This window comes from Haliotis rufescens, unplaced genomic scaffold, assembly GCF_023055435.1.
Source record: "Haliotis rufescens isolate VD_foot unplaced genomic scaffold, xgHalRufe1.0.p SCAF_20, whole genome shotgun sequence".
NCBI lineage: Eukaryota > Metazoa > Mollusca > Gastropoda > Lepetellida > Haliotidae > Haliotis > Haliotis rufescens.
The window spans coordinates 13,934,679-13,945,034 of NW_025963891.1; positions in this window are offsets into that span (position 1 = coordinate 13,934,679).

Here is a 10,356-nt window from a genome sequence, read left to right on the forward strand (position 1 = left end):
AGGTAAACATATACACGACTGTATCACATAGACGTATGCACATCTGGAACATTGGTGTGTTTTTTCCTACATGCACGTAATGAATTGATGATGTGGCGTTTTCTCACTTTTAACCTACCTGAGTAAAATGACCTTCAGATATTAACGACCTTGAACAACAATATTTCGAAACGCTGCTTGCAAATCGCTTTGTAATGCATATTTTTTTCTTTCTTGCAGTTTGCATTATGCATATGCAAGCGTGCAATGTTATTTTTACAGCTATTGACATTTATGTTTCAGAATACCATAAGTAAAGTATATCTTCAAATAAACCCGTTACATTTGGTTTCTTACAATTGTCTATGTAATATATAGAAATTAGCGCAAAACCGGTTATAAGTAGTCCGTCCATTGCCGTAAAAATACAACATTAAATACAAAAAAGTAGATTTTCCGCACACCAAGCAATCTGCTTTTTTAACCTGTTACGTCCTTTTAGAGAAATTCCAGCATACGAAGCATATCCAGTAGCATATCCGTGTATATCCGCAAAATTTTGCAAACACTCAGCTGAAATATTATTCATCAATAAATTGTCATTAGTGTTGGAACGTGATGGATACAGGTGGCGCGAGCGTTCGGTTAGGGACACACACAGTTTGGGGTATGCAAAAAACGCTGGAATAACGCAGAAAAGAGGTGATAGACATGAAAAATAAACACTGGTTCCTGGTAAGAAGTAAGATATTCTTACCAGGGTTGTTTTAGTTTCAGGAGGAAAATCGGTACAGGAAAGGAAGTACCGAAAACGGGTAAATAAGTGGTGAGGGTTCCGGAGTTTCAAACTGAGTAACAGGGGTTGGTTGGTATGTTGTTGTGAGGTTTTCTTTCGGGTGAAGGAGGGTTTGGTTTGTGAGGGAAGAAAGTGGGTACCACATCTCAATACTTACGCCCAGAGCTGTCTGATACGGGCTCCAGCAGGGAGAGTGTATATGTACCCCTCAAGTCTTTACATGGTTACTGTTTTAAGTCGTTTGATTGGCTGACATGCAAGTGCGGACCAATGAAATTGCTGAAACGTTATGACTAAACTCGGTGTAGGTGGAATCGCTGCATGTTGGTCTTCTACACTATAAACGGTATCGTGTGAGACAGTAGCCCCCGGCGTTTGCGCGTTGTACGCTGTCACCGCTACCAGGATGTAACCCAAGCATAATGAGGGCAATAAACGGCGGGGGCTTCGAGGGCTGATAAAGATAAACAAGAATTGCATTAACATAGCATATGTTTAAGATCAAACATTGTTGCAAATGAATATCTTTATCAGCGCGAAAGATATTTCCGGTATATTGTTTTACAACCTTACTATTCCTGTCTGTTTTTTAACCTGTTTAGATTATTGTGACTCGTGTCAGCTTTACATCACGGGTTTAAGGCATACTTGTAAATGTGCATTCGTGAAAATGCCTCTGTTGTAAAACATCATCAAAACACTTACGTTTCTGTACACTCTGCAGTTGAATTTATTACAGATGACAGTATTCTCTATTTCGCAAAACAAAACCTTCTGAAAGTGCTTTGTTGCATGGCTGAGGATACTTTTCGATGCCTTAAATCTGAAGTGAATTTGTGCCTTTTATTGTGTATTCACTAACTCTGGTGCAAAGTATTATTGTTGAAAAGTTACACTGTACCTTAACCGGTTGATTCTAATTATTACCGAAACGGAAAGTGTGGGTGACGTTGCCACAGTAACGTATCATATATCCTTCGTGTAATATAAGTCAAGAGATGGGCAAGGTCATAATACGCGATACTATATTCGATGACGTCAGCTAGATCTTACACTGCCGAGCCAGCACACTCCAGCTCTGAAAATAACTGTGAAATATTTCCCTGCCGCCGTTCTCGCAAACACCAGCCTGGGTTATCAGTTTTACACGCTTGTCAAAAAACCGTTCGCACACAAGCTCTTCACACTAATTTAACCTGTCATATCACCATGGTAACCTCTAAATGACTTATAGCGGTGTCGGTACCGGTACTGGCATGTACTCCAACAGCAAGCAGGAAATAGGTGGCATCTAGTCTGTGGCTGAAATTCTGACTATTCTTGTTGATCTATAGATATCGTATTGTGATGGTGACATGGTTTAATGACATGATCAGGTAATTAAGTGAGTGAGTGAGTGAGTGAGTGAGTGAGTGAGTGAGTGAGTGAGTGAGTGAGTGAGTGAGTGAGTGAGTGAGTGAATGAATGAGTGAGTGAGTGAGTGAGTGAGTGGGTGGGTGGGTGAGTGAGTGAGTGAGTGAGTGAGTGATCCTAGCGATCGGGTGAGGTGAGGTGAAATTGGGTTTAACGTCGCGTCCAAGATTATTGCACTAATATAGCGACGTGCATGCACCTGTGTGTGTATGTGTGTGGCTGCTTGTACTAGTCCGGACTGATGCCGATTTATAGTGCAAGCTCACTTAGATACCATGCCGCAGTTTAACATGAATACCCCACTCAGACACAGTATACTGACTCCGATCCGACCAGTCCTTGTTTTAGCCCCCTCAAGCCGAGCGCCAGACAGGGTAACAACAAGTACCAACTTTTAACGTCTTTTGGTATGACGCGGCCGGGGATCAGATCCCGGACCTTCCGCTCTCCGGGCTGTTCTTGCCATCGGTTTGGTGTTGGTTTATTGTTTTACGCCCCACTCAGCAATATTCCAGCTATATGACGGCGGTCTGTAAATGATCGAATCTGAACCAGACAATCCAGTGATTTACATCATGAACATCGATCCACGCAATTGTGATCGATGACATGCATCAACCAAGACAGCGAGCCTGACCACTCGATCCCGTTAGTCGCCTTTTACGAAAAGCATAGTCGCCTTTTACGGCAAGCATGGGTTGGTGAAGACCTATTCTACCCCGGATCTTCACGGGTGTCTTGCCATCGGGGTATGATGATACACAATGAGCCAGGTCAATCAGCCTAACCCAACGGTCATCTTGTTTCGCTGTTGCGACAAGCATCGTATATGTACAACGTTTTTCTGATCCAGAATCCCCATAGGACGATGGGTGTGTGTTGGTAAAAAGTAATGACGGGATCGGGTGTCAGTCTTGCTGACTCGGTTGACTCGCTGACTCCCAATTGCGTAGATCGATTTTCATAATATCAATCCCTGGATTGACAGGTCCAGACTCGATTATTTACAGACCGCCGTCATATAGCTGGAATATTGCTGAGTGCGGCGTTAAACAGACGCCAACGGCTCAGATCAACCCTAGGTGGCACACCACTTAAGTAGCAGAGAGGCGTGTAACGTCATGAATTAAAATATTTTACCCCATCTGTTTAAATGCTAGGTAACCAGTTCCTTCTTTCAAACATAAATCTTTCGTCAAAGCAATCATTTGAAGCATTCGGTTCATGGTGGTTTCGAATATTGTGAAATTAACGATACGAAAATTGAAGCATCTATTTGTCATGTCCACTGTCCATGTCCAAGTTAGTATCGTTTCCTCGCCTGTTCGCTAAGAACAGTATTTTAATCATGTCAAGGCAATGCAGCGTGATGTAAAAGGAAGTATGTAAGTGATGTAGGTAAAAGTCGTTTGCAAGTGTGGTAAAATCTACGAATTTGGTCATGACAAACCAAGACTCGTTAGAAGGGCGAATCTTGGACTCGAACGCACAACCGCAGGATTATGGCACCTGGGAATTCCCTTCTTCAGCTCCCAGTGCTGAAAGACTACATAACACGTGACATGACTCCATTTGTCGCGCTCAAACCACAAACAACATCCAATAAATTTGTAGCATTTGTTGTTTTTCTTACCATTCACCATTCTCTCATTGAAATGAATAAATCGACAAAACCCGTTCCATCAAATACAAATCTCTGCATAAAGCATAGTTGAAAGTACGATGCCGACTATATCATGAGCATGTATTTATGAATCATTTTCAAATAGTGATGATACCAGGTGTTCGCGAAAAGGTGAGCTTATCCTGCCCCACCGATGGCACCCGTCAAAAACACATGCAAAATCAAGTCAATTGTTCACCTGCAAAAACACGGCAACATATGATACAAGTCAAAATAGGAATTGCATCGGACATCATTTTTGTCACAGAGAAAACTTCTCATTCTATATACACATAAAGATAAACATGGAACTTGCGTTGTCTCAGCATGTTTGTAGATACTTGTTAAGAAAATAGCATGCATCAATATAATTTTGTTTTGGCATCCGCAGAAATCCAATTCCTTCACGCATGCTTGCCAGTAACGCGTATGCACACCGTGATCGGAGTGACACTGCGCCACAGAGGGCTGCGATGCACATCAGCACTGTGGCATGAAGACTTGAGCATCTCGCCCCGGAACTCTACAAGTAATATGAGACGATGTGGGGGCGGGGGCGGGGTACCACGTCAAGGAACCAATATTAACGCAATGCCCGACTATGTCCATAATGCCTTGCATTGTAAATAATTAATTGGCATGACACCATCATATTAAACTATATTCCAGAATGTATTCTACCATTAACGATTTCAAACTGTTAATGTCTAGATTTCTCTTCACCTTTGTGCCAACTTGAGTGTTTCATATGATCCATTAATAGTTTTTTTCCGCAGGTTTCTGATTACGATTTTTCAAAACAGGAAACAATATTTCATCCACGGCAATGGAAATATATGTCATTAATCGTTATGTACCAAGTCTTCATTTTCTCAAATGTCAGCGGGAACATAATATCAAAAGGGTTCCAACAGTTTCAAGATACATACTAATAAGGTCATCCGGCAGAGGTGGTGTAGCAGTGACGAACGAGGATGTAGCGTGATCCCCGTTGTGGGGTTGTTGTTGTAAACATGTTATCGTACATGATGTCCAGTTTCCCAGTGAGATAGGAAGCAGTAGCAGTGGTTCCCAAATCCAAATGATGAGAAACGAGCCGACTAGACAAGCGTCATTTATAGTATTGAATCTCTTTACATAATACACAACAACGTATGACCTCATCCTCGTCAGCAATTGTCCTTTATTTTTAGCGACATCATGGAAAGCGTATTACGAAACCATGGTATCACGCGCCGAACTGATGTTCGTAGCCAATGACATAACCAGACGGTTACTTCAAGCTGGAGGACGCAATGACCTTGGCCTTCTTTCGTAATTTGCTCAGAGGGAGGCCTATTCGGCCGCTGCACACGCTTTAGTAGCATTGATTAATGAGTAGGTGTACTTAATTATAACACATGTTCACAGATGTTGGTTCTACGTGGGGTATTTTTCCGTCAACAGCCCCGAGCTAATAATTGTGAATTTGTACACGCACCCTGATCCGAAGTTATACCTTTTTGTACCTTCGAAGCCAATAGAACGAGAATTGGCTCTGTTTGTACACAGTATATTTAGCGAAGGTGTAATGCCGTCTGAGATTGCCCTGTTTATGTAATGTACATGTAATGTTCTTGTATTTCTCATTTCTTGTTCAGGCGTAACTGAATCAGAGTCATCTAAATTCCACGATTGTGCAACTGTTTTTGTTAATTGGATTTAAGACTCACATGCTGAGATAAAAATGTTTCTTTAAAACCGTTTTGATAACACATCACCTGAATGACATAAGCCTACAGAGAGTCAGCTATTCGGCAAAAGCTGGAAACCTTGAATACTCTTCCAACACGGCTTGTCAGGGAGTGCATCACTATACCGTGAAACCTGTTTCTTTTTATCTAGTAATAACTCTGAAAGCGTGACGTTTGGGGAAGCGCGCAGATACCTCATTATACCACGTTTATTTACTCGACAGACTACCTAGTCTGTAAACTGGCAAATTTAGGCCGATAGATTGTGGCTCCGTGGCTGTTCCCTGTGACAGGGGCAATGAAACACGCGCAGGCACCCCCCTGCGACCAGTAAACGTACGGGGGGGGGAGGGGGGGAGGGGGGGCTCCTGGTGAGAGGGTGGGGGGCGTTGTAGGGCTGGGAGGAATGCTGAGTGTCTTCGCGTGCCGCTCTTAACTTATTATTACTGTTCCTGCCAGCGAGGAAATATGATATGTTCGTTAATGAAATTTGCATGTGTTTTAGTGAGTGTAGGCCGGCGTGCGTTGTAGCAACAGGTTGGGAAATAGATAACTTTTTTTAAAATATGTAAAACCTTCACTTCAGAAACACGGAAGAAAGGAAACAACATACTGTCCCTGAGAAACAGTAGATATTTTTTTACTTGGTCCTCAATACATCTAAGTTAATTATAGCTGCTTATATTGTTCGTGATTCATTACTTTATGCTGACGTAAACAATTAGGATTTTCTTCTCCAGGAATACATTGCTTCGGCCTACCTGAGTTCGACTTGCGTAGTATTAATATTGATATTGATTTGATTACTGCTCGTTGCCTGCCACATGTAGATGCGCCGAATCGGCCAACTCTTGTGACCAAAGTGGTTGAAACAGACAGAAAATAGGTGTCAGGACGTCACTTCTGGGTCATTTGGAACTGGTCAGCTGGACTACTCAAGTCTGATGTCCAGACCACGTCACCTGGTTGGAGGGTGTTGCTCCAACAGCTTGATATTCAACTTTGGGGGGAAAGACTTTCTACTAAAGTCAGAGAACTAGTGTCACAGATGTACTGATTCCAGTTTTGTTAAGTTCAGATAAATGTCAGGCATCCAGTCAATGACAGGAATAATGCACTAAGAAAACGTACTGTACCTTAATAAATCCAAGAAGCGTCCGTACATTTTAATCGCTGTAATACATTTTTAATTGTCACTTATCGTCAAATTCGTTACCGCTTATTTTATTATATAAACACAGACTGCCTTCGTTTCAACAGTGAGCATATTTTGGTGTCAACAAATCGTTTTCAGTAAAGAAATTATCATGATCTGCTCAAAGCTTTCTGATCATGTTATTTGTTTCTGTGCTCATTTAGCGTGAGTGAGTGAGTATGGTTTTACACCGCTTTTTGCAATATTCCAGCAATATCACGGCGGGGGACACCAGAAATGGGCTTCACAAATTGTACCAACGTCGGGAATCGAACCCGGGTCTTCGGCGTGACGAGCCAACCCTATAACCACTAGGCTACCCGACCGCCCCCCTCACTTAGAAGGTTGACTCTGTTGTCTTATCGTACCAAACATTGTTACTGTGTATGATACCATAGTTGTTATATGTAAGACATAATCAAAATATTCTTTTGGTAAAAGGTCAATTATATAACACTAATGAGGACGCAACATATTGTCATTGAAGGAGCTATCCTCCCTATCGGCGCAATACCAAATATCAATCCTAAATTCGAAATTTTTTGAAAATGTTTTCGACGCATTTTTGGAACTGATATTTTTCTCATTCAGTATTTTCATAAGGTTGTGTACATGTTAATAATCCGGTTAGGTTGTTAGATAGCCTAATTTATGAGATTCAACAATATATTCATTCTAGGGTTGCATTCTGTGTTGAAATAATTCGTTAGACAATGCTTGATTTCCTTGGGATATTACAATGTTGCATATGGTTCGCTGCGTTGCCGTTTGTTATCATTACTTCGGGGACAACATACACTTTGTTTGCCACACCGGAAAGAATTAAATAAATATATATCCTATAAGGGTAGAAAATATATATGTTATAACTTCCGAATTTTCCATTTTTGCGATTCTCAATGCACATTGGTCAGTGATGTTATTTGTTTGTTGTTCAAAGCCGCACTCAGCAATATTCCAGCTATACGACGGCGGTCTGGAAATAATCCAGTAATTGACATTAAGAGCATCGATCCAACAATTGGGATACGATGACATGCATCAACCAGAGTTTCACCAGCTCCTGCTCCCGCTACTTATTCAGCTCAATCTGCAAACATATGTATGTAATAATGTGGTTCCTTATGCACCAACGTGGTTCATTACCATTTATATTGATTTGTATAACTAATGATTTTCTCACAATATTCTTATATTACACATGTATGATGTCAATATGACCTGAGGAGCTGTGTGATGCTGTAATGCCAATTTCACCTGATTTGTTTGTTTGTTTGTTGTTTAACGCCGCACTCAGCAATATTCCAGCTATATGACGGCGGTCTGTAAAAAATCGAGTCTAGAAAATCCAGTGATTGACGCAATGAGAATCGATCTACGAAACTGGGATACGATGACATGCATCAACCAAGTCAGCGAGCCAGACTGCTAGTCGCCTCTTACGACAAGCACAGTCGCCTTTTACGGCAAGCATGGGTTGCTGAAGACCTATTCTACCCCGGATTTTCACGGGTCCAGTGATATGAAGTCGCATTGGTTCACTGTTGAGGATAATACGATATGATGTCATCGATTGTTCGTGTTAATTGTTCATATGCACCGTCACCCATTGACAAAATTACGTCATCTGAATAATAGGTTAACTTCGGTGACGTTTCTCTGTATGGTTGATATGTCGTATATATTTTTTCATATTAATTTTCAAATGGCAATGAATAATCAATAGAATAGCCTGTTCGAAACTGGATAATTGCCAATCATTTCTCCCTCATGAATTTTATATATAAACCCATTCATTCACTCGGTACAGATAAAATGAAAATCCTCTTAGCTCGTTGGCTATTTTTTTTTTGGACCAAGCAGTATTAGACACTTGATATCGACAATTGTATGTCACCAATACAAAAAAACAAGCGGTTTCTCTGTTAATACAAGCGACAAAAAAACATTTCCATAATCATAAGACATCTCTGCCAAAAACAAGATTTCATTGTATTTGGACTACATCATGAGCAGGTGTTTATGAATCACTATCGAATAGCGATGATACCAGGTGTTCGCGAAAAGGTGAGCGTATGCTCACAAACACATGCAAAGGCAAGTGAAGGGTTCACATGAATAACATATGGGAAGATATAATACAAGTCATAATAAAGAATTCTATTGGACATACTTATTTTCACTGATGCGTCAAATTTGGAAATCCACCACATGTCTACAATCAAAGCATGTTTAACACGCATACATGGATGTACGACATCACCAGATCTCTTCTCAATTGTCCTTGGAACTCTTTTTTTGTCTCATTCACGACATATGAAGAAAAACACGTACAATTGTTTTGAATATGTAATATACTCAAAAGGATCCCTATTTGATTCATGTTTATATCTAGCATGCAGGGAGTTGAAGTCTTCTCTCTTTCCCTGAAGGCTTAGTGTGTACCGGTGGAACATTAAGCTAAAGATACGTCCTCAGGCTTTCTGGAGATTATCCTTTAAAAAAAATCTGTTTAGCAAATTTGAGGGTTCTTTACGCATGTTATGGTGACCTTTCATACCCTAGTAGCGATGAACAACAGTTTGAAAGAGAAAACAATTTGAGTATTTATTGGTACATCGAGTGTTGACGATAACATAGACACTCTATCATGGATGTCATTGTCCCTGCAAAGCCCGTCCATATCTCAGAGGACAATTAGGCCTTAGCTGCGCACCAGAAATTCTCAAGTCATATACTAACCACATGTCATGTTATTGCCATAGTCCCGTCACATTTGTATTTCCTTAAACCGGTATTACCAATATCAGGATACAATATCAGGGAAGTTCCACAGGTGGTTGCAAGGGGTATTGTTAATTATTTAATAATCATTCGTCAGAGACAACCAGATATCCCTCCCCATGCGTCGGATCCCCTGCTCACCCGTCGCCCCGACCTTCCGCTACCCTGCTACTTTTCCGTCGACCGTTCCATTAGTCTACCGTCGGGTAGATCTGATTACATCATTATATAACTGATGGTAAGCATATAGATTCCATCTAGTATATATACCTATCATAGCTGCCACCACAGCAGAACAGCTCGAACCGTGAGTATAGTAACTGCCTGTGGGTTGGAGTAAGATTCTTTCTTTTTCATTTCAAGACCTGGATTGACGTCTATACTTCAGTGTTAAACCGTAGGGTATTTGCCAAGAAGCCTGTGTCATCTCAAATTCTGAAGACTTCTGTTTGTTTTGTTACTTGCATACGCAGTTAGAATATGAAGGTGTGGCACAATATATTCGGAACTGTCTAGAAATGTACGTCTATTAGTATTACAAATAGAAACATGATGGGACGGAATGTATGAACAGAAATTGAGTTTTATAGTTGAGAATATATTGTCACATATCTCTTGATTTGCTTGGCCAACACATATGTAATTAAAAAATAGAGCTTTGGCTCTATATCTTGTCCTGTAGGCAAGCTCGTGTTCTTTGTGTTAACTATCACTGTTTGTCACATCGGTCTCATATTTTTCACAGAGCTGGTCGACGGTCACATTCTTCGTTTCGGTTTCACTTCGACTGTAA